Source organism: Macrobrachium nipponense, chromosome 26 (assembly GCF_015104395.2).
Source record: "Macrobrachium nipponense isolate FS-2020 chromosome 26, ASM1510439v2, whole genome shotgun sequence".
In the NCBI taxonomy this organism is placed as follows: Eukaryota; Metazoa; Arthropoda; class Malacostraca; order Decapoda; family Palaemonidae; genus Macrobrachium; species Macrobrachium nipponense.
In genome coordinates, this window is record NC_087215.1 from 61,600,817 (window position 1) to 61,626,943 (window position 26,127).

A 26,127-nucleotide genomic window follows, 5' to 3' on the forward strand; every position below is an offset into this window, starting at 1 on the left:
TCAAATGACGATATAGCTGCCAAAAAAAAAAAATAAATAAATAAAAAAATTCCCTGAATTTTCTTCGGCGCAATCGACTTCTCTGCACAGCATATAATGCTGCATGAAAACTCTCAGCCACGGGCCATGAAACTTACAGCCACGGCCCGGTGGTGGCCTGCGTTGTTGGTGCTAGATGCACGATCGTGTCTAACTTTAACCTTAAATAGAATAAAAACTACTGAGTCTAGAGGGCTGCAGTTTGGTATGCTTGATGATTGGAGGGTGGATGATCAACATAGCAAGTTGCAGCCCTCTGGCCTCAGTAGTTTTTAAGATCTAATGGCGGACAGAAAAATTGCGGACGGACAGACAAATAGCCATCTCAATTGTTGTCTTTTCTAGAATAGTGAAAAAGACCATTTCTTTAAAAAGAAAAAAATACACTTTGTTAATCAAATGTTTAAAATGCATAAAATGACAATCACACAGATGACCCGTTGTAGAATATACTCTTAGGATTTATCATTTATTTGCAGAGAGGATATTCATTCAGTACAGATGCAAGTTACTTGTTTCTATACACTTCAAGATTTACATCCACATGACTGAATAATAATTACATTAAAAACAAGATCCAGCCCGTATTATTCAGTGCATTTTTACAAGATATCGTTATATTTTTTTTTTTTTTCAAGGCGCTGAAATACAGAGTCATATAACAAGAAAATCTCGTAAATCTTGTTGTTGTCCCTCTAACTACATGAGATAAAAAATACTCAAGTCTTTCTTATTTTTCTACTTCTAACAATTCAGCTTTTACCATATGCAAGATGATGACATTTCTCAGAGGTAGCGTTAACCAGAACAACGAGAGAGAGAGAGAGAGAGAGAGAGAGAGAGAGAGAGAGAGAGAGAGAGAGAGAGAGAGAGAGAGAGAGAGCTGATTTCAAAGCATCACCTCAAGAACGTGTTTTTTTAACAAAATCATAAAGCGGTCTCCATTCTGAAACAGCTAGTCAAAATGTTTAATAATTCCGCTGGCATTTACGATAATATTGCAACACAAATGTTCCACCCGTACCACACTCCTAAGTTCCACTCCAAGTTTTATTTTGTGAATTTGCAAGCCGGAAAACGTTACTCCATTATGCTGGCCCAATCGTAGATTACCCCTGGAGTCATTTCTCAGACCTTGGGGGTCAAAAGTTTTACATAGTGTATAACCTTAAATTTCGGAGATAAACTCATCCAATTCCTACATACTTCGTCAATACTATCGCAACCTAATTTCAGAGAATGACATATAAACCCTTACATTGAAAATAAACGATCATACGCCGTCTGGCAGTGCCTGCTTCAATAAATACAAAGATTACACTGACCTGCATACCACTACCTTCTCCAAGGCAGTTACTATCATCATTACAGCATTCAAAAAAGCCAGCAGTTACAAAAAGAAAACTACGGTCAGCTTCCTCTATGGTATTGGATTTCGCTAAGCTACACATCTAACACAGACGTTATGCCCTAGTGTCGAAGGGTTTCAAAAATATAAACCTTTCCATCACATCCATTATACTTTCTATTTGTACACTGATGATGCCGACAAAGGCAAAAGGGAAAAAGTGACCACTGCTGTCAAAGTTGATAAGATAAACCTACGTAATACTATCACTGGCAATTTCCCTTCTTTTCATGTATGTATGTAAGCAGAGCACACACAAAACGAACACAAAAGTCTGGAAACAGTTAAAAACGTACGATGAAAACTTTAGCGCGCTTGATTCATTTGGATAGCTCATCTCTATTCAGGGACAATGAGGTGTATTAATGTGTATTAATACCATCAGTGGTTTTTGTATAATCAAATTACTCTACGGTTAATACGCTATCAAAACTTTGACGCCGCAGGATTCCCAATACTCCACTTGCCGAAAACAAAGATAAAAAGGACTATTTCCGCAAATTAAAATGACTCTCTTTGAAACTCAAATTACCTCAGAGCTGTTTTGGAATAAATGCATATATATTTGTATGTATATATATATATATATATATATATATATATATATATTATAATATATATATATATATAATTTATATGGACAGACAAACTGTTCAAAATACTATGAAAAATTATCCCTGTCCCCAAAATACAATTATAATAGTTTGAAAGATTTTGCTTTCTTCGTAACTTATAAATTAATGATTTACAAGTACTAACAGAGTTGACTTGTACCTATAGATTATGAAAGAATGGTATTAAAGCAGAAATACAAAAATTTCATTTTTGCTCATAAGATATTTAGCAAAACTTGTTTTACCGGGCGTTGATGATCATTACTGTTGTATTGCCAGTTTACGAACTAAATCAATGTAAAGTAACTGTCTTTAGTTCTTGCAGGTTAAGAATGGCTCTAAATCCAAAATATCCTTCAACTACTAATATAACTTCTATAACACGTCTTTGCAAACAAATTGTGGACATATTTCGCTCATTCTTAGTATCAATATGCTTTACGGTAGTTATTAATAGTTTCAGATAGTTACTCTTTGTCATAGTGTTTGAACAACACAGGAGCAGTACGACATTGATGCACAGGAATAGCAGTTAGCAAATTTAACGAAGAAAGCAAACAGTAACAACGGCGTATCTACACATTTGCAAATACCTAGACCTCACTGAATTTGTCACTCCCCCAACGGTACCTAGATCGACTGGATCACACTTCCGTAGGATGCTTTATGATAATCTAGACGATTACGAGTTTCGGTATGATGTCCCTAACCGATACGATAACAAACAAAATACAAATTCAGAACGATAACTCACATACAGACTAATAAAAACAGAAAGAAGGTTTGATACAATCAAACATTTCAGCATACCTACGTTAATTGAATTCGAATCAGAATCCTTATACAAAGATTATAACTGTGAGTGAAATACGTGATTCTGACCATGCATGTGAGATGCATTAATACAGCGAGAATCTGAACGGTAGTTGATGCGTTTGTCTTCCGGGATGGAAGCACAAACTGGAAGCATTTGAAAACCCACGAGAAAATTCACACAATTACTAAAATATGAGGAGAAACAACAGAAATACTCAAGAGGTATTTAATCTCCAACTTCTTCCAAAAGAAGTTCGAAAAAAATATCCTACAGTTGTCAAGAACTTAATTATTGAGGTAACAATTTATTTTTCATTATGTGTGTCTTTATCTCTTTCTCTACGAGAGGTATTCAGACTTTAATCACAGAAGAATTAGCCGAATAAATCAATCAACTACATCGATTTCTTTAACGGTTCTCTAAGACTTTTTTTTAAAGTCTTATTAAAGACATTATCATAATTATCACTAGAGGAAATTCTGATTCATTTTTTTTAATAGTCTTAGAATTAATAATTAATAATAAAAAAATAATAATAATAATAATAAAATAATAATAATAACAAAAATAATACATAATAATTAATTAATAATAATAATAATAATTAATAATAATAATAATAATAATAAAAAGGGATACAAGAAATTACTCATTAAAGACATATTGATCGATTGGTTTCTGTAGGTGTCAAACTTCATAAATGAGTCAAATATAAAAAATAAAATCACCGTAAAATTTCTTCGGAAACTCATTCGTTTACTCTACAAATAACACTAGCTTTAAGTACCTTCCCAACAAGGTTTTCTTTCAATTAGAATCTCAGAGAGAGAGAGAGAGAGAGAGAGAGAGAGAGAGAGAGAGAGAGAGAGAGAGAGAGAGAGAGAGAGCCTTTCCAGTGATGAATAAAGGAAGGGAATGCGGTGGCGCCGACGGCCCTTGAAGGCCACTACACAAAGGCAATAATTTGGTCACCAATTAACGGCTTCTTTAAACAGGGTGACAAGAACTAGAGTCAACGAAGGAGATTAGGATGACTATGAGGAGGAATAATCTAGAGAAATATAACAAATGGAATAAATAGTTAACAAATGGAATGAATGGTTAACATTAAATCTGTCATAATGACTGATAGCCTAAGACTGTATGAGAACAACTGCTCATCACTCCTTATAGTGAATCAAATATAGAATTTAGGCCAAAGGTCAAGCACTGGGACCTACGAGGTCATTCAACGCTGAAATGATTGAAATTAACAGTATAAAGATTCGAAAGGTGTAACAGGAGGAAATCCTCGCAGTTGCACTGTAAATCCATTGCTAGGAGAGGGTGGAATATGAAAGGAGGTACAGTACAAAGAACGAAAGAGGTGGCAGCTAGGGGCCGACGGCACGCTGCAAAGAACCTCAAGTAATGCCTACAGTGCACCGCATGAGGTGAACTGACGGCATTAGCCACCCTTACGGGGTATTACTCCTTGTAGCTTCGTAAAGATTATTGACTAAACTTATGAATGAAATATCAAAAACTTGTTAATTACGCTTCTATCATTCACTCATAAGAGCTTGAGAATGAATAATTAACACTAAAAAACACTGACGACAATTCTCGACAACTTTAGAACGAACAATGCCTCCACTTTTTTAAATGGCTTGAGAACGAATACTTAACATGAATTTAAAAACAAATATTTCATTCGCTTTTGAAAGTTTGAGAAATGATTAATATCACTCGAAACATTTCTGTCAATAATAATGACGAAACATCGTCGATCATCCAGCCATAATAGCTCGAGAATGGGTAACTAACACTCACGCTAAAACCTTCTGTCATTCAATCAGGAGAGCCTGAGAATAAATTACTCCGCTAATGAAAGAGAAACACCATTCACTCCTGATAGCCTGCTGCTGCTGCGGCACCATCATGAGAGAGAGGGAGAGAAAAAAAAAACATTCCAAAGAACTAAAAAGTCGAGTCACCATCAATTAATGATGAACGAATTAATCGAGCACCCCGTGAATCATCGGGGGCAATTTATAGCCATGTTGAAAATTCAATTTCGGGACTGAAGTCTACGGGAAATTCTATGTTTATTTCACTATCGACCGTCACCCGGTGGGACCGAGAGCGTATCCTCGTCCCTCAAACGTTCTCTGTATTTCAACGTTGCTGTTAAAATTGCTAAAAGAAGACTGGCATTGTAGCAGCAACTTTCTACTAAGCCCAAGTCCCAGTGGTGGGAAGAAGGCATCACTGGAGACGTATAAATATGAAAACGGGTCCAAAGAAATGTGGGAAAAAGCGCTCGATGGTTTGGTTCGTCCGACGACATCTGTTCGTTGATTGTTGGGGATTGCCAGCGATCACCAGATCACCCGAGGCTTTCTTCCTTTCTCCCCTTCTCTGCTTCTCCCGGAAGAAGAAGAAGAAGAAGAAGAAGAAGAAGAGGAGGAGGAGGAGGGAGGAGGAGGAGGAGGGGAGGAGTAGTTTCGTTTTTCATATTATGAGATTCTTCGGGCTTTTTCATCCTTAATATCAGGAGGCGTTTCTTAATTGCAATTTTGGCTTGTTAATCATTTCTAGCCGCTTCAGTGTGTAACCCCATTTCTCTTTGTATGATGTTAATAATATCAACGATAAACTTTGGCAGGAAACGAAACCAAAACGACAATAGTAACACTTACAGGAAAAGGCCAACGGATGAATAATAATAATAATAATAATAATAATAATAATAATAATAATAATAATAATAATAATAATAATAATAATAGCAATGAAATACTAACGGCGCTAAGGTTGGGACCTTTATGCCGATTTCTTATATGAGTGTCGTCGAAGAAATGGTTTTGCTAATTTATTAGTCAATTAATTAATTAATAATAATAATAATAATAATAATAATAATTAATAATAATAATAAAATAATAATAAAGAAACAGATCGATCGTCCTTCTACATCGTCGTGCTGATGAACACTGAACATAATGCCATTTAAAAAAATGTGAGAGTGGTCTCGTCAGCATATATATATATATATATATATATATATATATATATATATATATATATATAATGTGTGTGTGTGTGTGTGTGTATGTGTGCATATATAAAATATATATATATATATATATATATATATCTATATATATATATATATATATATATTACACACACACACACACACACACACATATATATATATATATAATATATATATATATATATATATATATATATATATCTTTTGCCGAGACCACTCTTACATTTTCTTAAAAGGCCATATGTTCAGTGTTCATCATCACGACAATGTAGAAGGACGATCGACCTGTTTCTTTATTATTATTATTATTATTATTATATTATTATTATATTATTATATTGTTATTATCACAGTCTTCCAATTCGACTGGGTGGTATTTATAGTGTGGGTTTCCGGGTTGCATCCTGCCTCCTTAGGAGTCCATCACTTTTCTTACTATGTGCGCCGTTTCTAGGATCACACTCTTCTACATGAGTCCTGGAGCTACTTCAGCCTCTAGTTTTTCCAGATTCCTTTTCAGGGACCTTGGGATCGTGCCTAGTGTTCCTATGATTATGGGTACAATTTCCACTGGCATATCCCATATCCTTCTTATTTCTATTTTCAGGTCTTGATACTTATCCATTTTTTTCCCTTTCTTTCTCTTCAACTCTGGTGTCCCATGGTATTGCGACATCAATGAGTGATACTTTCTTCTTGATTTTGTCAATCAACGTCACGTCTGGTCTATTTGCACGTATCACCCTATCTGTTCTGATACCATAGTCCCAGAGGATCTTTGCCTGATCGTTTCTATTATTATTATTATTTATTGATTTATTATTTTATTAATTTAATTATTAAAATTTATTATTATTCATTATTACTATTATATTATTATTATTATTATTATATTATTTATATATTTGAATATATATATATATATAATATATATATATATATATATGTGTGTGAGTGTGTGTGTGTGTGTGAAAAATACTAATTCTGCTGATACATAACGCTTGAAAAATCGTATTCACTATGAAAAAGGGAAAATATCTGATAAACGGCCTCACCGCGCCAAGGTAAATATACAAGGAAAAAAAATCGCAGGGGCCCTGAAGTACTCGAAAGGTTATATGCCAGCAATATAATTCATTATTAGGGATATCAAGTTACAATGGGGGTGTCAAAGAAGTTGCTTGGTACTTCCTTCCTTAGAAGTAATCGAATCCACACTTTCTTAGATGAGACAATGACACTAGTGTTACGACTTTTATCTGAGAGAGAGAGAGAGAGAGAGAGAGAGAGAGAGAGAGAGAGAGAGAGAGAGAGTCTATCTATAGAGTACCTAATGAATGGTTCAACCCCACTTGGATAAGATTTACCACATTAGCATAACCTTGAAATTTCAAGAGTAAAAAAAAATAAAAATAAATAAAGAAAAGAAAAGAAAAGAAAGAAAATTCAATTGTTACCTACAGTAAGAAACTTTTAACCTATAAAAAAACAGTAAATAAAGTTATATTCAGGTACGATTAAGTGTCAAAAGAAATTACTTAAACAACATTTTCAAAATATTCATCTATACATATCGCAGGCAGCTCTCTATTTCCGTATAACGAAAGAAAAGAAGTTTTTTTTTTCCGACTTTTAGACAAAGACGACCAACACAGCAGGCACCTTAGAACGAATCCAATACCCAAACCCACCCCATCATTTAGTGAGAGGGGGGAAGGGACCTCCTATACAGTCACGTGGGGGGGAGAAAGGACCTCCTATGAGGTCACGTGAGGGAGAAGGGGGCTGGGGTAAAAGGGAACGCCCCAAAAAATAACATCGCCTAATTTTTATATCTGCGTCTGGGAGACAGCAGTAATCAAAACATTGTCCTCTTTTTTTTCTTTTTCTTTTTTTTCGAGGGAAAAAGAAAGGAGACGGAAGCTCTCCAAACGACGAAATCCCTTGGTATCTTTGTCCGGGCAACAAATGGAAGTAACCAACCCTTGTGCGGTCATCTCGGCGTGGGAAATGAAAAATGGAACGACCCAAGGCATGATTTTCTCCCTCAGGAACTCCATTGTGGGGGGGAAGGCATTCCCCGCCTAGAGAGAGAGAGAGAGAGAGAGAGAGAGAGAGAGAGAGAGAGAGAAGAGAGAATGTCTAGGAGTTTGCTAACCGTAACAAGAGTGAAGTAAACAAAATGTTTATGACGAGAAGGGGTCAAGAAATATATACCTTATATATATATATATATATATATATATATATATATATATATATATATATATATATATATATATATATTATGTGTGTGTGTGTCATATACATATACATATATTGTGTACATAAAGATGACTGGGTTCAAGTCAGAAAACATATCCACTGAGGAAAACACGAAGCATTTAGACATGAGACCTAAATATAAAATAATATAACTAACAGTACTTAAAAGAAGGGTTCATTTAACTGTCTTCTAAAACAAGCATCTAAAACTTATACAGTAATCGTGGAACGTAAATACATTCTGTTGTTCGTTTGGATAAGTCGACGTCTCAAAAAAAATTCGCAGAAAATTGCACAATGTGTTCGAGTAGGTAATATCACTTAAAAGATTATAAGATACATGAAGGGTTTTTACATGAAATGAAATTATATCATGAAATGAAATTATAACATAATTCTCAACTCTTACTCTTATTATTCCTCACTAAACCGCTAGGATTCTCTTTCTCTATGTGTGTCTCTCTATCATTCATTACTTCTATACTCATTCCTCACTAACACCCAGGAACTCTCTCTCTCTCTCTCTCTCTCTCTCTTTTTTTTCCTTACTAACCCCCAGGATTCTGTCACTCTCTCTCATAACTATTCTTATTCCTTACTAACCCCCACGATCTCTCTCTCTCTCTCTCTCTCTCTCTCTCTCTCTCTCTCTCTCTTTTCTTTTCCTTTTACTAACCCCAGGATTCTCTCTCTCTCTCTCATAACTATTCTTATTCCTTACTAACCCCACGATCTCTCTCTCTCTCTCTCTCTCTCTCTCTCACTCTCTCTCTCTCACAACGTCTATTCTTATTCCTTACTAATCCCCACGATCTCTCTCCTCTCTCTCTTCTCTCTCTCTCTCTCTCTCTCTCTCAGCCGCGCATAAAAATGACTCCCGGATAACAAACAGTCGACGGTGGCGACGCATCTATCTATTTTGCAAAATAGATTTACAAAGGATCCGAGCATCGCACACTTCATCGGAGGTCAAGTTTCAGCGAGAAAAAAACCGGCTCCAATATCCAACGAAGCAATCGCACGTTGTCGCGTTCAGCAGCTGAACAACATTCTCTCAAAAGGTCTTTAAAGAGAAACTGTCTGTTGAGGTGGCGCTCACGACGGTGAGAGACTGACGAGGAGGAGGAGGGGAGGAGGAGGAGGAGGAGGAAGAGGAGGAGGAGGTCTTCAACGTGGGAAGGAAGAATTATTCTCGCTCTCTATGTAACAAACAACTAAATGTTTCATACTTTGAGAAATGACACCTTTTTTTCTTCTTCTGCTTCAAAGGACGTTCTGGGAAAATGATCTTAAAATGTAAATTTTAGTAATAGCTACTTGTGAATCAATCGACTTTATGAGAGTCCCATTTTTGCAATCCAGAATAAGGAGAAAAAACTCCGAATCTTCTTTGCATAAAAACGTCACTTCTACTTACTTATTTATGCATCATTAACATACTAGAGACCATAAAGTCAAAATTTCAGGTAACATGAGAGGGACAGAGAGGGAAGTCCCATAAATATCAACGTTGCGTGCCTTCCCGAAGCTTGGACCAAAGTACCGTCATTCAGCAATAATTACAGAATATGGGAGACAGTGGGTAAGTGGGGTTAGTGGACAAGAAAAATATAAGTAAATTACTTTAATTTCCATTAATACAGTAATCGGAAAACAAATCGTTTTATATATATATATATATATATATATATATATATATAGTATATATATATATATATATATATATATATATATATATATATATATATATATATATATATATATATATATTACACATATATGAATATATGTTTATATATACACATACACATAAAGGTATAAGCCACGAAGGAAAGATAAACAACGGAGCAACTGCAAGATCTTTCGACTTCACGTTGTTTATCTTTCCTTCGTGGCTTATACCTTTATTTATGCATTTATCACGCTCCAAACTTTCGTGATTCAGTTATATATACACATAAAATAGAGTGTATATATGTATATATATATTATATATTATATATATATATATATATATAATATATACACATATAATATTATATATATTATATTAAGTATGGTGAAATGAAAATCTCTATGTTCTATAAAAGAAGTGTTTATTTCCTCTATGTCCAAAGGCCAAGTGACACAAAATCCAATGTCTTTACCTAATCCGGGCTACATATTTTATCCCAGAACTCTTCAACTGACATTTAACTATATATTCAAATTCACTTCATACGTTAAAATACATTCCCCAACTACAAAGTATCAATTTAAAAAAAAAAAACGGTACCAACAATGAATTTTCAAGGATAAAATTCAACAGAAAATGAATTTTTTTTTTAAATGCCATCAACGACTCGTCATCATGTTATAAAACTGACATCTGCTCTCTGCACGAGTGGAAAATCTTAGGCAAGGTGAAAATCCTTGTAAAAATGATTTTACATCACAAACAGAATTGCGTAAAATAATCTCCAATGAGTATATAAAACTTTCCTTGCAACCTGAGACTATTTCATCTTTATCAAAACTCTAAGAAATTCTTATAACAAATCCTGGATCGTTCAATATTTTACCACACCAACAATGCTCACTTTCTAAGCATTTCAACACGAATAACATTTCGATAGGATTTGAACATTCTTCTCGGTGTAACTTGAGTCATTTTGGAAATTTCTCTAGGACAATTTCTCTCGCTATCAATTAGTGTTCCACAGATAATTTATCTCATTATTATAGTTCTCTATAACATACTGAAGATTCCCCAACAAACCTGAGAGACTCAATTCTGAATATAAATACAGAATTTAAGTTTGTAATGGGAATTTTAGTTGGGAATAGAAAAATCTTTTCAAAAAACATTTATTGCAAAACATTAAACAATTACGACAATAGCAAATGTTTTAGCTGCAAACTTTATCCTTGGATACTGTTGAATACGTGAATAATCTCAGAAACAAGCAGAACGATGATATATTTAATATATATATATATATATATATATATATATATATATATATATATATATATATATAATAATATAATGTCATCACTCTTGAATGGCCGAAAATATAATTAAGTCCACTAAATATACAAAACAAAATCATTTAATACTAAAATTAGTTTGAGCATATTTAATGTCTAATTTTCATACCAGCTATAACTAACCTAAGACAATACAATACGGGTTCTTGCTTTCATACATGATAAGTTTTTTTTAAACCAAAGAAGCAGAAAATATCGTTATGTATCAAAGTACGTGACATACATCGGCGGCTTCCAAAATTCCGTACAATCAACAAGTAGCACGCGCCAGAAATACAATACTTCATTCGCTAACAATGACAGACACTCCCAAAAACCTTCTAGCTAAAACAATTTAGCGAGATAACTAAACCAACTTCACCTGTTATGGCATAAATGAATCTGCGTGTTATTCATACCAGAGGTGTAACGTCAAAAGGACGACAAACTTCGGTGTTTTACCGACACCTTCTTCGTCGTCCCTATACTCTCACTCTCGTCATGTTCATAGACAAACGCCAACATTCACGAACCCAATATGCGATATCTTCCAGCCCAGATATGACGTTCCTCCGGTCACTACGAAGAAGACACCTTCCGAAAAATGTAAACATGGGGTAGGGTGACCCAATCGCGAAATCATTTGTCTGGAAGCGTGCTGTCGTACACCAGAAACATCTCGGGGGGGAAAGCGGCTCCCCGGTCCTCCCTTTAGGGTCAACCTTCGACCAAGAACAGAGGAAAGTGGTAACGGAGGGTAAACAGAAGATTGCTGAGTGAAATGAAAGAGGGAGGTAGGAAGGGGGGGAGGAAGAGCGAGGGAAGGTAGTAATGGTATTGGTGGTCCTCCAACGAGCAGCCGCAAACAGCCAGATAGCGGCGCATTTTATGGTCCTTCTTTATAAAAACACTTCCTATGAAATTCCATCGCAGGAATAAATTAGCCCTCACTGCACGCACCGGCATAGATGACATTTTGCAATATATGAATATGCCCGCGTTGCCTGGGAGGAAACAATGTGGGTATTTATAGGTACAAAAGCTATGTAAGTAAAGGATACACACTCGTGATATATATATATATATATATATATATATATATATATATATATATATATGTGTGTGTGTGTGTATATGTACACACACACACACACACACACACATATATACTATATTATCTATATATATATAGTATATATATATATATATCTGTGTGTGTGTGTGTGTGTACATGGAGATGTTTCCGATAAAATCTAGGAGAGAGAGAGAGAGAGAGAGAGAGAGAGAGAGAGAGAGAGAGAGAGAGAGAGAGAATATCCAGAAACAACGAAGGTATGAACTGATGTCTTTAACTCGAGAAAGAAAATCGCCCGATAAAGTCATAAATAGTCAGGAATCTGCTTCTGGGCCACGACAGAAATAAACACAACCCACCCCCTCTCCACAACAACAACAACAAGGGCAATCATCAACATCACAACAATAAATCCCAGTTCTAATATTGAAAGTAATGACTGCAATTGCTGGGCAGCTGACACTGAAAGGTTAACGCCGAATACCTGCACTTGAAAGGCCCGTGTGAAACGCAAAGGCTGAAAGGTTAAAGTCGGCTGCAAATAACAAATAAGTGAAGGGTCATCCAAATGACATAACGAGCGATTGCTAGGGGACAACACTGATAATAATCGCAATTACTGAAACATAATGTATAAATAAATAAAAGGTAAATGTTTAAGGGCATTGTTCAAGGATCCATTCCGCGTTAGTGTCACTTGGGGTCAAAATTCACTGAATGATTGCGTTCAATATATAACATGCAGGGTTAATGCTGAAAATAATACTGCAGATATTCAAGGAATTAATAAACTGGAAGTTACTCAGACACATTAAAACTAGAGGTTCCAAAGTTCTCCTGGATACTACCAGACAATTGTGAGTCAAGAACACCACATGATAAGGGAATTTCTGACAGTTGTAATACTTATTGGTTCAGTGGCTCTAAAGGTCAAAACGTGAACTGCTTATAGACGACGGCCGCCGAGTGACGCTCATGGAACACATGGCATTCGGCCAGGTGACCTAATAAATTACTTTCGAGGGTTAACACTGGTAAATTAAGTTTAGACGCAATACCACTAGAGTAATATTCTATAAAGTTACCGTGTTAAGTTTTTTTCTTTTTTCTACCGAAAATGTTAGTATTTGATAGTTCTCATAGCCTAAACCGTTACCTTTACAGAAAGTAGCAATGCGCTGGGCGATGAATCAAATTCAGAGCAGAGTTTGAAGGGGTTTGGAAATTAAGCAGTTTGAAATGCCATTCAAGGACGACTCCTATTATCATGAAGACGGCGCATACTCGCAAAAAACAACCTTGTCTTTCTTGTGCTTTATCCTCCACATATCTCAACTAACCCCAGCCACTTTTCCCATTTTTCTAACCCACGTGCGTTTGGGTCTTCCAACTCTTAAGGTGCCCACAGGGGCCCAGAAACGTAACCCAGTACTAATCTTCAAGGGGTAAAGTGAGGGCATGTCCAACCCCCTTCCATCTCCCATTCATCATGATCTTGTTTACATAGAAATTCTGTTAATTTCCTTACAGCATCATCCCCCCCCCCCCCCCCACCCCCCCCCCCCCCCCCCGCCCCCCCCCCCCCCCCCCCCCCCCACACACACACACACACACACACAAAACAGCTTGTTCAGAGAGTAGCTCAAATACACGTTACCCTTCACCAAATGCATGATTGCACTTGACATTAAGACCCGTGCAACTAAAAATTCTGACGCTGGGACACCTGTAGCTACAAGCACTGACACTGAAACACCTTTAACCAGAAGCTCTGGCATTGAGACACCTTTAACTAGAAAAAAGCTCTGATACTGAGACATCTGTAAATAGAAGAAGATCTCATACTGAGACACCTGTAACTAGAATTTCTGATACTAGACACCTGTAGCTAGGAATCCTGACACTGAGACATCTGTAACCAGAAGCTATGACACTGAGACACCTGTAGCTAGGCATTCTGACACTGAGACATCTGTAACCAGACGCTATGACACTGAGCCACACTTGTAACTAGAAGCTCTGACACTCAGACACCTGTAGCCAGAAACTGACACTGAGAAACCTGTAACTATAAGAAGCTCTGACACTGAGAGTGAGACATCTGTAACTAGAAGCTCTGACCCTGAGATATATGTAACCAGATGTTCTGACACTGAGACACCTGTAACTAGAACGAAGCTATGACACTGAGACACCTGTAGCTAGAAGCTCTGACACTGAGACATCTGTAGGCAGAAACTCTGACACTGAGACATCTGTAGGCAGAAACTCTGACACTGAGAAACCTGTAACTATAAGAAGCTCTGACACTGAGAGTGAGACACCTGTAACTAGAGCCTCTGTCACTGAGACACCTGTAGCTAGAAGCTCTGACACTGAGACACCTCTAACTAGATGCTCTGACACTGAGACACCTGCAACAAGAAGGAAAAGTTTTGCTTATCATTTTCATCGTACTGGTACTACTTTGCTCACCTGAAGGATATTTTCGTAACAGAAAGGAGATAGCTCAAGAAAAGCAAAGTTAAAGAAGTTACATACAGGCGCCTAGGTACTATCTACGTGTGCTAATGCAAGGCACACACATTGCCAGCGTTATTCCAGGAAGGGAAATTTCTGTTAGATTGTAACAAAGCAAATCCTTTGAGGAGTTTGCTCAATATATTATACTAACCGATTATAATCTAATGCTTGGGGCCTGTAAAACGAACAGTAAAAATGATCTAAAAAATTAAACACTGAAATCCACGATTCGGCGAGAATTTGACTATTTAAAAGGGTTAATTACACTCTGATCACGTTTCAGTCAGCTCAATTGATAGATGTGTTTGTAGATACATGGCTTATGCAAAGCATTTATCGACGGACTCTAAAACGTGTTTTAATTTATTCAGTTTTTGTTCTTAATGAGTAACTTTTGACGTCACAAACCAGAATAATAGAATAATGTACTACCGTAATAAAAAATCTACACAAAAACGTGATGAAAATGCATTTTCTTTATCAAAACTATGCTTTAACCTATGTATATAATTAAGAACAATCAAAACGCCAAACCACACTCAATTATGGATAACCTTTCCATAAAAGCCGTTGTTACAAAGTTATAACTTCAATTTCATTCTCTCCAAAAACCTGAACACTTAACTTTTCTTCACTTTCCCAAGTGCTTTCCTCTTTTCATTAAATCTATATTTTTCACTTTATTTCGTCCTTAACCTTTGGGAAACAAGAGGGCCAATAACCTTCAGTTTTATCTGCACCTGAGTATCATGCGTTCCCAATTTCAAGGATGGACTCAAAATTAAACAGCAATGCTTGTAATTTTAGGGCGAGACTCGAGAGTTTTAGTGGACTAAAAGTTTTACGGAGATACTTCAAATTTTCGATTTGGGTGTCACAATATTCAAACGGGAATACTTTTATTTACTCACAAATGCCTGTGTGAATCAACAGGTAGGTATTCTTACAACCATTTCTATATCTTCATGAGTTCATTTGCATGGAACCGGTGGTTATTCAGCAACGCCGAACCACGTTGAGAGTGAACTTCTATCACAAGAATTACACATCTCTAACCCCTAAGTGGAATGTCCGAGAATTGAACTTGCGGCCACCGAGGTGGCAGGCCAATACTATACCGATCACGCCACTGAGGTGCTAACAAGATACCCTAGATGCATAAATCAACTGGAAAAATCAAGTGGCAGCTTTAGACACAATTCAAATGGGTAAATCGGAACAATGCAAATTAACCACTTGGCATTCAGCAGCAATTCTTTTCGAAAATTTCTACTTTGTAAATACGACAGTACACTTCTCTTGTGCCCCACGACCAAAAACATACGTAACTGTGCAAATGACTATGATGCCAAAACAAAATTCTATTGGGAAAATGAAATTGCTAAAGAATACACCTCGCAAAAACCTGGTCTCTGTGGGTTCAGAGTCTAGAGGTCCACACCTGATCTCTTCTTCCTGTGATGTCATGAGGCCGACTTCAACTTTAGTCTTACCAAATCACACGGTCCTTTTTCATAGTCTATTTACGTTTGTGACTCTGAGAGTAAATATCATTAGTGAATTTCAAAAGGAGGATATATATATGTATAAACATAAGCATTTTTCTCTTTGTTTTCGCAAATAACTTTAAATATTCTATGTTTTACGATACGTATGAAATAATGATTTTCTACAAATATATTTATATCCAATTCATTTTTAAGAATTGCTGTAATGCGCACACGAATGTGTTCTCAAAAGTTGTTAGTTGTTACTGAGTTGCAAATATAACTAATGTACATTATACAATTGTGCGACTTTCTTCTCGACGATCATTGATTAAAATCAGTCAAATTACTACATGAAATACGAATGAACCATTCTTAAGGAAAAGTACAGAATAACGGTATATTTAATCAAGCATTTTTCTGAGTATCTCGGTTTCATCTCTCACATACAAACACACACAATAACATCGCTTTGAACCGTAATTCCTCTCTCTCTCTCCTTTTTCCCTTTCTCCAGTACAAGTGTGGAGGCGTGCAATCCTTTACTTAGTAACAAGAAACGAGGAAGGGAAAAAGGACACACACACACACACACGACTCCAGTCTCATCTAAACCATGCCATCTGTATCCCTTGTAAGTGAGACCGGAAGGGGAAAAGAAGAGGGGAAGGAAGAGAGAGAGAGAGAGAGAGAGAGAGAGAGAGAGAGAGAGAGAGATACACAAACTGCCCCAGACATTGCCTCTCGCGCATTTACCCAAAATTCTCTCTCTCTCTCTCTCTCTCTCTCTGAGATGAGAACACGATTGTTAATGTTAAAATTTAGATATAGTGCAGACTGAAAAAATTACTTTTTAAGGATCTGACAGAGAGAGAGAGAGAGAGAGAGAGAGAGAATACAATTTTATCACATATAAAGAGACTTCCTTGAATATACAGACATCATTGATTACAGAGAGAGAGAGAGAGAGAGAGAGAGAGAGAGAAATACAAGTTTATCACATATGAAGATACTTCCTTGAATATACAGGGGGCATCATGCATGAGAGAGAGAGAGGGGAGGAAAAAAGATAGAGAGAGAGAGACAGAATAGAGAGAGGGGAGGAAGACGAGAGAGGAGTAGCAACAAGAAAAAATCGCAAATCATCCCAATATTATATGTGCATCTAAGCTCCACTGCGGCCGAGGTTTTGTGGCCGGGAAGGGACGACTTTGGCTATGTTTTGACGTGCGTGATGTATGGTCTGAGGACGCTGTAATGGAAAGGCGTATTTTCGGCAAGAATTTCGTAGTGTGCGTTTGTGTGTGGGCCCAGAATAGGGTGCTGGTTGTCTGTGGACGATTTTACTATTTTCAATATATGGACTAGTGTTTTGCTCTTACAATTATTATTATTATTATTATTATTATTATTATTATTATTACTAGCTGATCTACCAGGCGCTGCCTGGGAAAACTGTAAATGAAAGGCTATGGGAAGGGGAGGGAGAAAGGAGAAGGGAAGAGGGATGGGTAGGAGGAACTGGGAGGGTGAGGGGGAGGGAAGGGGAAGGGGAAATTACATTTCTGTATTAGTAGAGAAAAATCATCTCCGCTGAGCATAAGCCTGTCTCCCTTTCAACAACAGTCAGACCTTTCATCGATTGTGTGAAATAAACTGCACAGCAAAGCGGATGAGAATCGTGCATGAATCGTCATGGATTCGGCATACACGAATGCACTGCTAACTCACTAATGTACTATACTTTAGGAACTCCCCCTTCCTCTTACCTCCCCCTACCCGCAGCCAGTCATTCACAGTTTTCCGGGGCAGTGCCAGGTAGGTCAGCTAGTGTATATAAGGCCAGGAATCATCCTCGATCAAAGCCCTATCCAATAGGTTTTGTTTGGTTTAAATCCCTCAAGCCATTAAGCTGTGACTGAATGACAGACCGACGGACATAATGCTCATTAAAGCATTATTATAATATTTCTTACCTTCTTCTCCCTAACACCCCCTCTACTCTCCCTCTCTCACTTCCTCTCCCTCTCACTCTCTGTATGTAGTGCACTTGAATATTGCAATATATGGTACCCACACTACCAAAAGGAAATTGCACAAATAGCGAGTGTACAAAGGACCTTTACAGCTAGAACAGAAGTAGTTAAGGACCTTGACTACTGGGAAAGACTACAATTTTTTAAATTATATAGTCTAGAAAGGAGAAGAGAACGCTACATGATAATACAGGCATGGAAACAGAGAGAAGGAATTACCGAAAACATCATGGAGCTAAAAATATCAGAGAGCAAGCAGAGGTAGATTAATAGTGCCCAAAACTATACCAGGAAAACTAAGAAATGCACACAGGACATTAATCCACTGCGTACCAGCATCGATAATGCAGCGTCTATTTAATGCGTTGCCAGCTCATCCGAGGAACATATTATCAGGAATGAGCGCAGATGTTTTTAAAAACAAGCTCGACAAATATCTAAGCTGCATCCCAGACCATCCAAGATTGGAAGATGTAAAATATACCAGAAGATGCATTAGCAATTCTCTGGTAGACATTAGAGGTGCCTCACACTGAGGGACCTGGGGCAACCCGAACGAGCTGTAAGGTCTGTAAGGTAAGGTAAGGTCTCTGTCACACCCTACCCAACTCTGACCCCTTTGGTGCCATTGATGTCTTACCCCGACAGTATTCGATAGTAAGTCATATTTAGTACATATACCGAAAATGAAAAGTCATATTATTTACTACGTATACCGAAAATCAGGTATAAAGTCGTAACGTTATTAAGTCTACGGGCTGGACCAGCCCGTTTCGGGGAAGGCGCCACGCCCCCTTCGGCGCCTTTAGTGCCTGTTGTTGCTTGAAACCCCATTATAAACCATCTTAGGGGTCCCCACTATAACCCTGCCAAGTTTCATGCCCATCGAACCAGCCGTTTGGCCGTGATTGAATGACAAACGGACGAACAGACATAACGCCCATTATAGTAAGATTATTATTATTATCATTATCTAAAAATACTCATAATAGCATGATCTTGAAATGGTGAAACATATTTAAAGATAGAGTTTCCCGAAAGCTTTCTTTACGGATTTACCTTATATGTACATATACATAACTGTGGATTTGTTTCTCCATTCATTATTATTATTATTATTATTATTATTATTATTATTATTATTATTCCTCAAAATGAAAAAAAAAACAATTTACAAGGTAAATGCTAAGATAATTTTTCTATTTTCAAAATATGGATTAATATTTCGCTCAACTACCATAATTAGTATCATTTTTATTGAAGCTGAGTAAACATATTTACATGGAAAATAATAAAAAAAACTTCCAAAGCAATTTCTCTAAAAAGCACGAAAGAAATTGTCCAAGACCATTGACATTACTGACTAGATGAAAATTAACTTTAACGTCTTACTCTAATTGTGAATGAAAACAAACACAAACAAATACCAAAAATGGATGTATGCGCGCGTACGCTCGGTTATCTGGACTTTCTCTTTCAAGACCCATTCAAGAGAGAGAGAGAGAGAGTGAGAGAGAGAGAGAGTCAGTCGGTTATCTGGACTTTCTCTTTCAAGACCCATTCTCTAGAGAAGAGAGAGAGTGAGAGAGAGAGAGTCAGTCGGTTATCTGGACTTTCTCTTTCAAGACCCATTCTAGAGAGAGAGAGAGAGTGAGAGAGAGAGAGAGTCAGTCGGTTACCTGGACTTTCTCTTTCAAGACCCATTCTAGAGAGAGAGAGAGAGTCAGTCGGTTATCTGGACTTTCTCTTTCAAGATAAAGAGAGAGAGAGAGAGAGAGAGAGAGAGAGAGAGAGCCCGACTGCAGCGGTGTACCCCGCACAATCACACTTCTTCCTCCTCTAACAATGGGGGGAAGGTCTCACGGGCGGTCTTTATCAGTAGTAGTTATCGCAAATGTTGAGAGAGAGAGAGAGAGAGAGAGGAGAATAGGAATAATTAGAGGAGAGGGAGGGACTCAAGGAGAGGCTGCCTGGTAAGGGAAAACAAGGAGAGAGAGAGAGAGAGAGAGAGAGAGAGAGAGAGAGAGAGAGAGAGAGAGAGAGAGAATAAAGGAATTGAAGAAACGAGAGGTGAATTTTATTATAAATGAATACACTTTCGTGAATATATACGCAACCATCATTAAAGTAAAAGATGACAAAGAGAGAGAGAGAGAGAGAGAGAGAGAGAGAGAGAGAGAGAGAGAGAGAGAGATTACATACCTGTATCACAGCCACTAAGCTAACAGGAGCTGGAAATGAATTATCTGTTAGCATTTTAGAAGCAAACAAATAATTAGAGAGACAGAGTTCTTTTATGAATACTTGAGTAATTTGGAGTGGGCGTCATAAGTAATTTGGAGTGTGTCTAAAGTAATTTGGAGTGGGTGTCGAAACTTATTTGGAGTGGGTGTCGAAAGTAATTTGGAGAGTGTGTCGAAAGCAACTTGGAGTGGGCGTCGAAAGTAATTTGGAGTGTGTGTCGAAAGTAATTTGGAGTGTGTGTCGAAAGTAATTTGGAGTGGGTGTCGAAAGTAATTTGGAATGGGTGTCAAGAGTAATTTGGAGTGAGTGTCGAAAGCAATTCGGAGTGGGTGTCGAAAGTAATTTGGAGTGGGGTGTCGAAAGTAATTTGGAGTGGGGTGTCGAAAGTAACTTGGAGTCGGTGTCGAAAGTAATTTGGAGTGGGCGTCGAAAGTGCAGCTCAGGAGAACAGAAAGAGAGAGCGAGGGAGCGAGAAAAAGGTCACAATCCTGCACTGCACCTAACTCGTTGAAAATATGAAAAAAAGTGAAAAGACTATTTAAATTCATCGATAATTACAGGCGACTTTAAAACGGTAAAAAAAATCTCCCTCAAAACACAAGGTCTCATAAATCATCGAGAGAGAGTGAGAGAGGTATTCATATCGTTCCAACCCTTGCGTTGACAATATTTTATCCAGCTTCAACAATTTTTTTTTATCTTCTGGGCAGCGGGAATGCCTTTGAGGGTAATGAATGTGGAAAAGGACACACACACACACACACACACACACACACACACACACACACACACACACACATACCAAACATCCAGTGCAGCAGCATCGACTGACGCTGTCACCACCTCGATATGCAAACACCATTTGCCACAAATTCGTTGCCAAATAAAAAAAAAAATTTCATTGTTATCTATTGATGTCAGGAGTGCACATGAAATAATAAGATGTAATTTTTGTTATGCTTCATTATTTTTGTTGTTTGTTGTAAGTATTCGATTCTAGTATTACTTATTTGGTAGTAATCTCTTCAGGTTCTTACCATTTCTCTTCCCAAATATGGCCATTCCGATCTGTGAATGATAATAATATAACTTCTACTGCTGATCAGTGTTATAATTCATCGCAAGTATAAGTTACCAGGTTGTTGTTTTCTGCCTACTTCAACAGATATTTTCTTGACGTTCATCGCTTTTCTCCCTCTACATGACAGCTAACCTTTATGTTTACTTTGCAACTCCCATTTAGTGCTTTTACCATCGTTCCTGGGGAATGAGTTTTATACCATTCCTATGACATCTGCTAAATATATACTATAATATATATTATACTACTATATATATATATATATATATATATATATATATATATATATATATATATGCATAATGCAAAGCAAGTATAAAATGGCAATGAAAGACAGTATACATATGAAGCCTAATAAAACGTATTGTTAAATGTCATTCACACATTTGATAAAGGAACCAGAAATGAGAGAAAACAAATATATATCTCCAAATCCCCCGAGAAAGAAAAGAAAAGAAAAAAAATCCAGAGAGCCAATCCCGAGTCACCAAAGACTCGCCGAAACACACTAAAACAAATGATAGACACCGCGCGTCCATACAAGGAGAATATTGTGAATACGAAATCAGCTTTTGCCCCGTAACATGGAGAATACATTTTCAATTTGGCTGATTCTCCAAATTTGTTTATATCAATAAATGCAAAATAATGCACTCAGCGCCTGCACTGCATTCACAAGCACCTGCTCTTAACATCGACTGTGACTGAATATTCATCAAAGACTTTCTATTTATGCAAGTCCGGAGCTCCAGCCCTGCACGGCGGCGGCCAGGACGCAAACACCACAAGTCCTCCACCCATTTCCCGTGCGAGCGTGTACGTGTGTGCGTGTGCGTGCGCGCCCGCGAAAGCATAAGGCCAACTATAAATATATATATATATATATATATATATATATATATTATATATATATATATATATATATATATATATATATAGAGAGAGAGAGAGAGAGAGAGAGAGAGAGAGAGAGAGAGAGAGTGGGAACGATCACGTGTGCGTGAGTATGTTTGTGTCTTGTAAGGCGATCTTGGCACATACGCACACATACACAGACACCTTTTATAAATACATTCTCTTATCATAAAGCCTTTTTATTAGACAAGGATAATCTACCGTGAAAAACAATTAGGCTCCTTCCTGTTTCAAGAACAACACAGAAAACAATCTTGTGCATTACTTTCCAAAACACCAAGATTATGACGACAAATCGTCGAAAGGACTCGATGCAGATATGTCATGGACCTATTCTTTCTTATACATCACATGTCTATTTTCATCTATAAGTGTATGACAGGCAAGAGACAGCTGTAATAAAAACGTATTCAATCTTTACCTAGGACACCGATGGCAGCCCACACTTCATTCCACAAACAGCGTGTACGAGGACAATAGTTTTCGATGTTGATATTCGTTAAAAAAAACTTTTTAATAAGTAAGTAGGACTTATATGCAAACGCTAATTTTTCGAGGTAACAGATATCAGTAAGGATAAATCACAAAATGTCACCCTCTGACATCAACCCGGGACGCTGTTGCGAAATTATATCTGATTCAAACAAAAAGACAAACTAATAAGCAGTAAGCAAAGTCTCTGCCACAAATTCTTACAATTTATCACATTACTTACCAAATGCATTTCGCTATATTAAAAGAATGTAGTATATGTATACAATACAAATGCGCGAACACGTAACAATAAGGAACTCATTATGGCATGAACGGAAAGGCCTCGTCATTGTTTACAATGTGTTTGTGATTAAGGTGTACCGCAAAAAAAGGCTCAAGAAGTTGGAAATGGACGCCCGGCGAGACGAGGGGAAACTCCTTGGCGGGGGGACGACTGCGGAACAAGGGAAACTCCTTGGCTGGGGTACGGCTGGGGGACAGAGGGCGGAGGGAGGCGCGGATGGGCGCGTGTAAACGAATAAGAACCTGGGGATATGAGGACACATAGTAGGTTAGCGATCTACGCCAGGGAGCCAAGACACAACACAGTGGGGAGAAGTGGGGAGGGGATGGGGAGAGACAAGAGAAAGCAAGGACCCAAGAGGGGGCGACGTAGGAACTGTCAAAAGGGAGGAGGAGGAGGAGGAGGAGAGGCTGAGCAATAAGAGCAATTGGCGGCAGGAGAGAGGAAGCACCAAACGAGGGGGGTAGGGGGTGGATAGGAGACCCATAGGCTGACGGAATGGGTGGGGGATGGGTGGGGTGTAGGGAGGTAACCATAGAAGGGAGGATATTCTTAATTTTCTGGTGTTGCAAACTTGGTGACATTAATTAAAGTGGCTAATACTAGGAAGTCGGGGCGGACTGGAAGGAAAGAAGGGAAGATGGCTGTACGAGAAAAGGACGATTATGAAGGAGGGAAAGGAGGGAAGGACAATGGAGAAGAATAGGGGTGTGGGGGGATGGGGGGGGCATCAGTAAAGAGAGAAATGCAAAGGCACTGGTGCAGTGGCACAGCGGGGAAACGTACCCTCCAGTTTAGAAGCGGAAGAGTTAAACACTGACAAAGATTTATCATTTAACCTCAGAAAATATGAGACAATATCAACGACAAATATGAAACGGCAACAGAAAAAGCTTACATTAAAAATATTGAGAGAGAGAGAGAGAGAGAGAGAGAGAGAGAGAGAGAGAGAGAGAGAGAGAGAGAGGAAAAATCTCGACAAATTACTTAGTTGCCTAAAAAGTCGCTTCTTTCCTTTGCAGAAACTTCGATTAAATTAATTAATTCATTCACCTAACGTTCCTTCAGTTAAATTGGTGCCTTTTTTAATCTCTTCTAATCCCTTTACTCTCCATTTACTTTAAAGCATTTCCATCTGACTTCTCCCAGTTTACATCAATCAATTTACTGACAGATGTTTAAGTTCAATCTAAAATATCCAGACCGGCATCTGTCTCGATCTTCGACGCATTCAATGACTATAAACATGTTTGTAATACAGCAACATTAGCCGTGTATCATTCATTACCTGTGATAAAGGTTCTACCAAAAATTCTCCTTTCCAGTGAGACTTGACTAGGATGCAGATACACAGACACAGACACACATACTCACACACACACATTATGTAAATAAATATATATATATATATATATATATATATATATATATATATATATATACATATATATATATAAATAAATATATATATATATATATATATATATATATATATATATAATGTGTTTTAAAAGCCTTCCTACAAGTTTACAAGCAATTTCCACAATGCCGATACCCCCCGATCATTAAAATTGGAAAAGAAAACAAAAAATAGAGAGAAAAAAACTGCATTTAACAACTCTAATTGTTTCAGCCCCAAAAACGTACACTAAATTGCAACAACAGTATTGCTTTAAACACAATTAAATACAAATCATATATCGTTCGCTATTAGCATATTTATCATTGTTATTAGCGCCTGGAGCGAATGCCCTCATAAATATCATTATCGTTTCAATCATTATTAGCCTTCATAAAACCATCAAACCTTCACTCCCCTTGGAATTGGTTACATTCGCCCTCTCATGCGCTTTCTGGTGCAGAGAGAGAGAGAGAGAGAGAGAGAGAGAGAGAGAGAGAGAGAGAGAGAGAGAGAGAGATTTATCACATGAATCTGGCGTACCGAATGGAAAGGTCATCAACGTCTAATATAACATATTAATTATCACGATTCGTAAAGGGAAACAAATAAAATCTTCTCAATTAGCAACATGTATTCCATCCAATAAACTCCGAGAGAGAGAGAGAGAAGAGAGAGAGAGAGAGAGAGAGAGTAGAACTAATTTTTTTTTTTTTTACTGATGGCTTGGCCTTCAGGCCTTATTATGGCCCATGACCAGTCCTTACCATGTCTCTGAAGTAAAACAAAAATGTTTTTTTCTTTTTGTATCATTAAGACCTAACGTTAATTCTAACTTCGCCATTCTTGTCCGTATGTGAGGCTTTACTGAGGACTAACCTACCCACCTTAAACTCCACCCCAAGAAATATGAGTAACAAACGAAGCCTTGTCTGCCATTTTTTCTCGCCCTTGAAAACAAATGATCAAGCAATATTGCGAAACGGACCTAAACATTGCTAAAAGTTTCACTCAAAATTCGCCTAATTTGATCTAATTTCATTGAAACTTCTGATCACCTTAGTTGCCAGAAATCTATTCTTGAGCGTTAGCATGTGGACGAACAAACTCACTTCCGATCAGGAAGAAAGACAGTTCCCATTTTCCGTCACGGGAAAACAAGTACATTCTACAGTGATTTAAGAGAGGTGTGATCCAACCTCCAGCTTACTCGGGACGCGTGCAAGATTTCCCCCTCGTTCATACGTTGTAAACATTATAGTCTTAACTTAGCGTAAATCAAAACGTGCTGAGATCTACGGTTAAATAGACCCTTGTTTCACCATCGAAAATTTAAAAGAATATGCTATATTCTATTAGAAATATTGTGTATGTGCTATTTAACATACACATTATTT

At 37.4% G+C, this 26,127-nt stretch overlaps 1 protein-coding gene across 6 annotated transcripts in view; it reads left to right on the forward strand.

The window, feature by feature from the left end:
- Nucleotides 1-26,127, forward strand: part of LOC135200329 (neurotrimin-like) — a 482,527-nt gene that overhangs the window by 204,624 nt on the left and 251,776 nt on the right. The window lies entirely within an intron of this gene.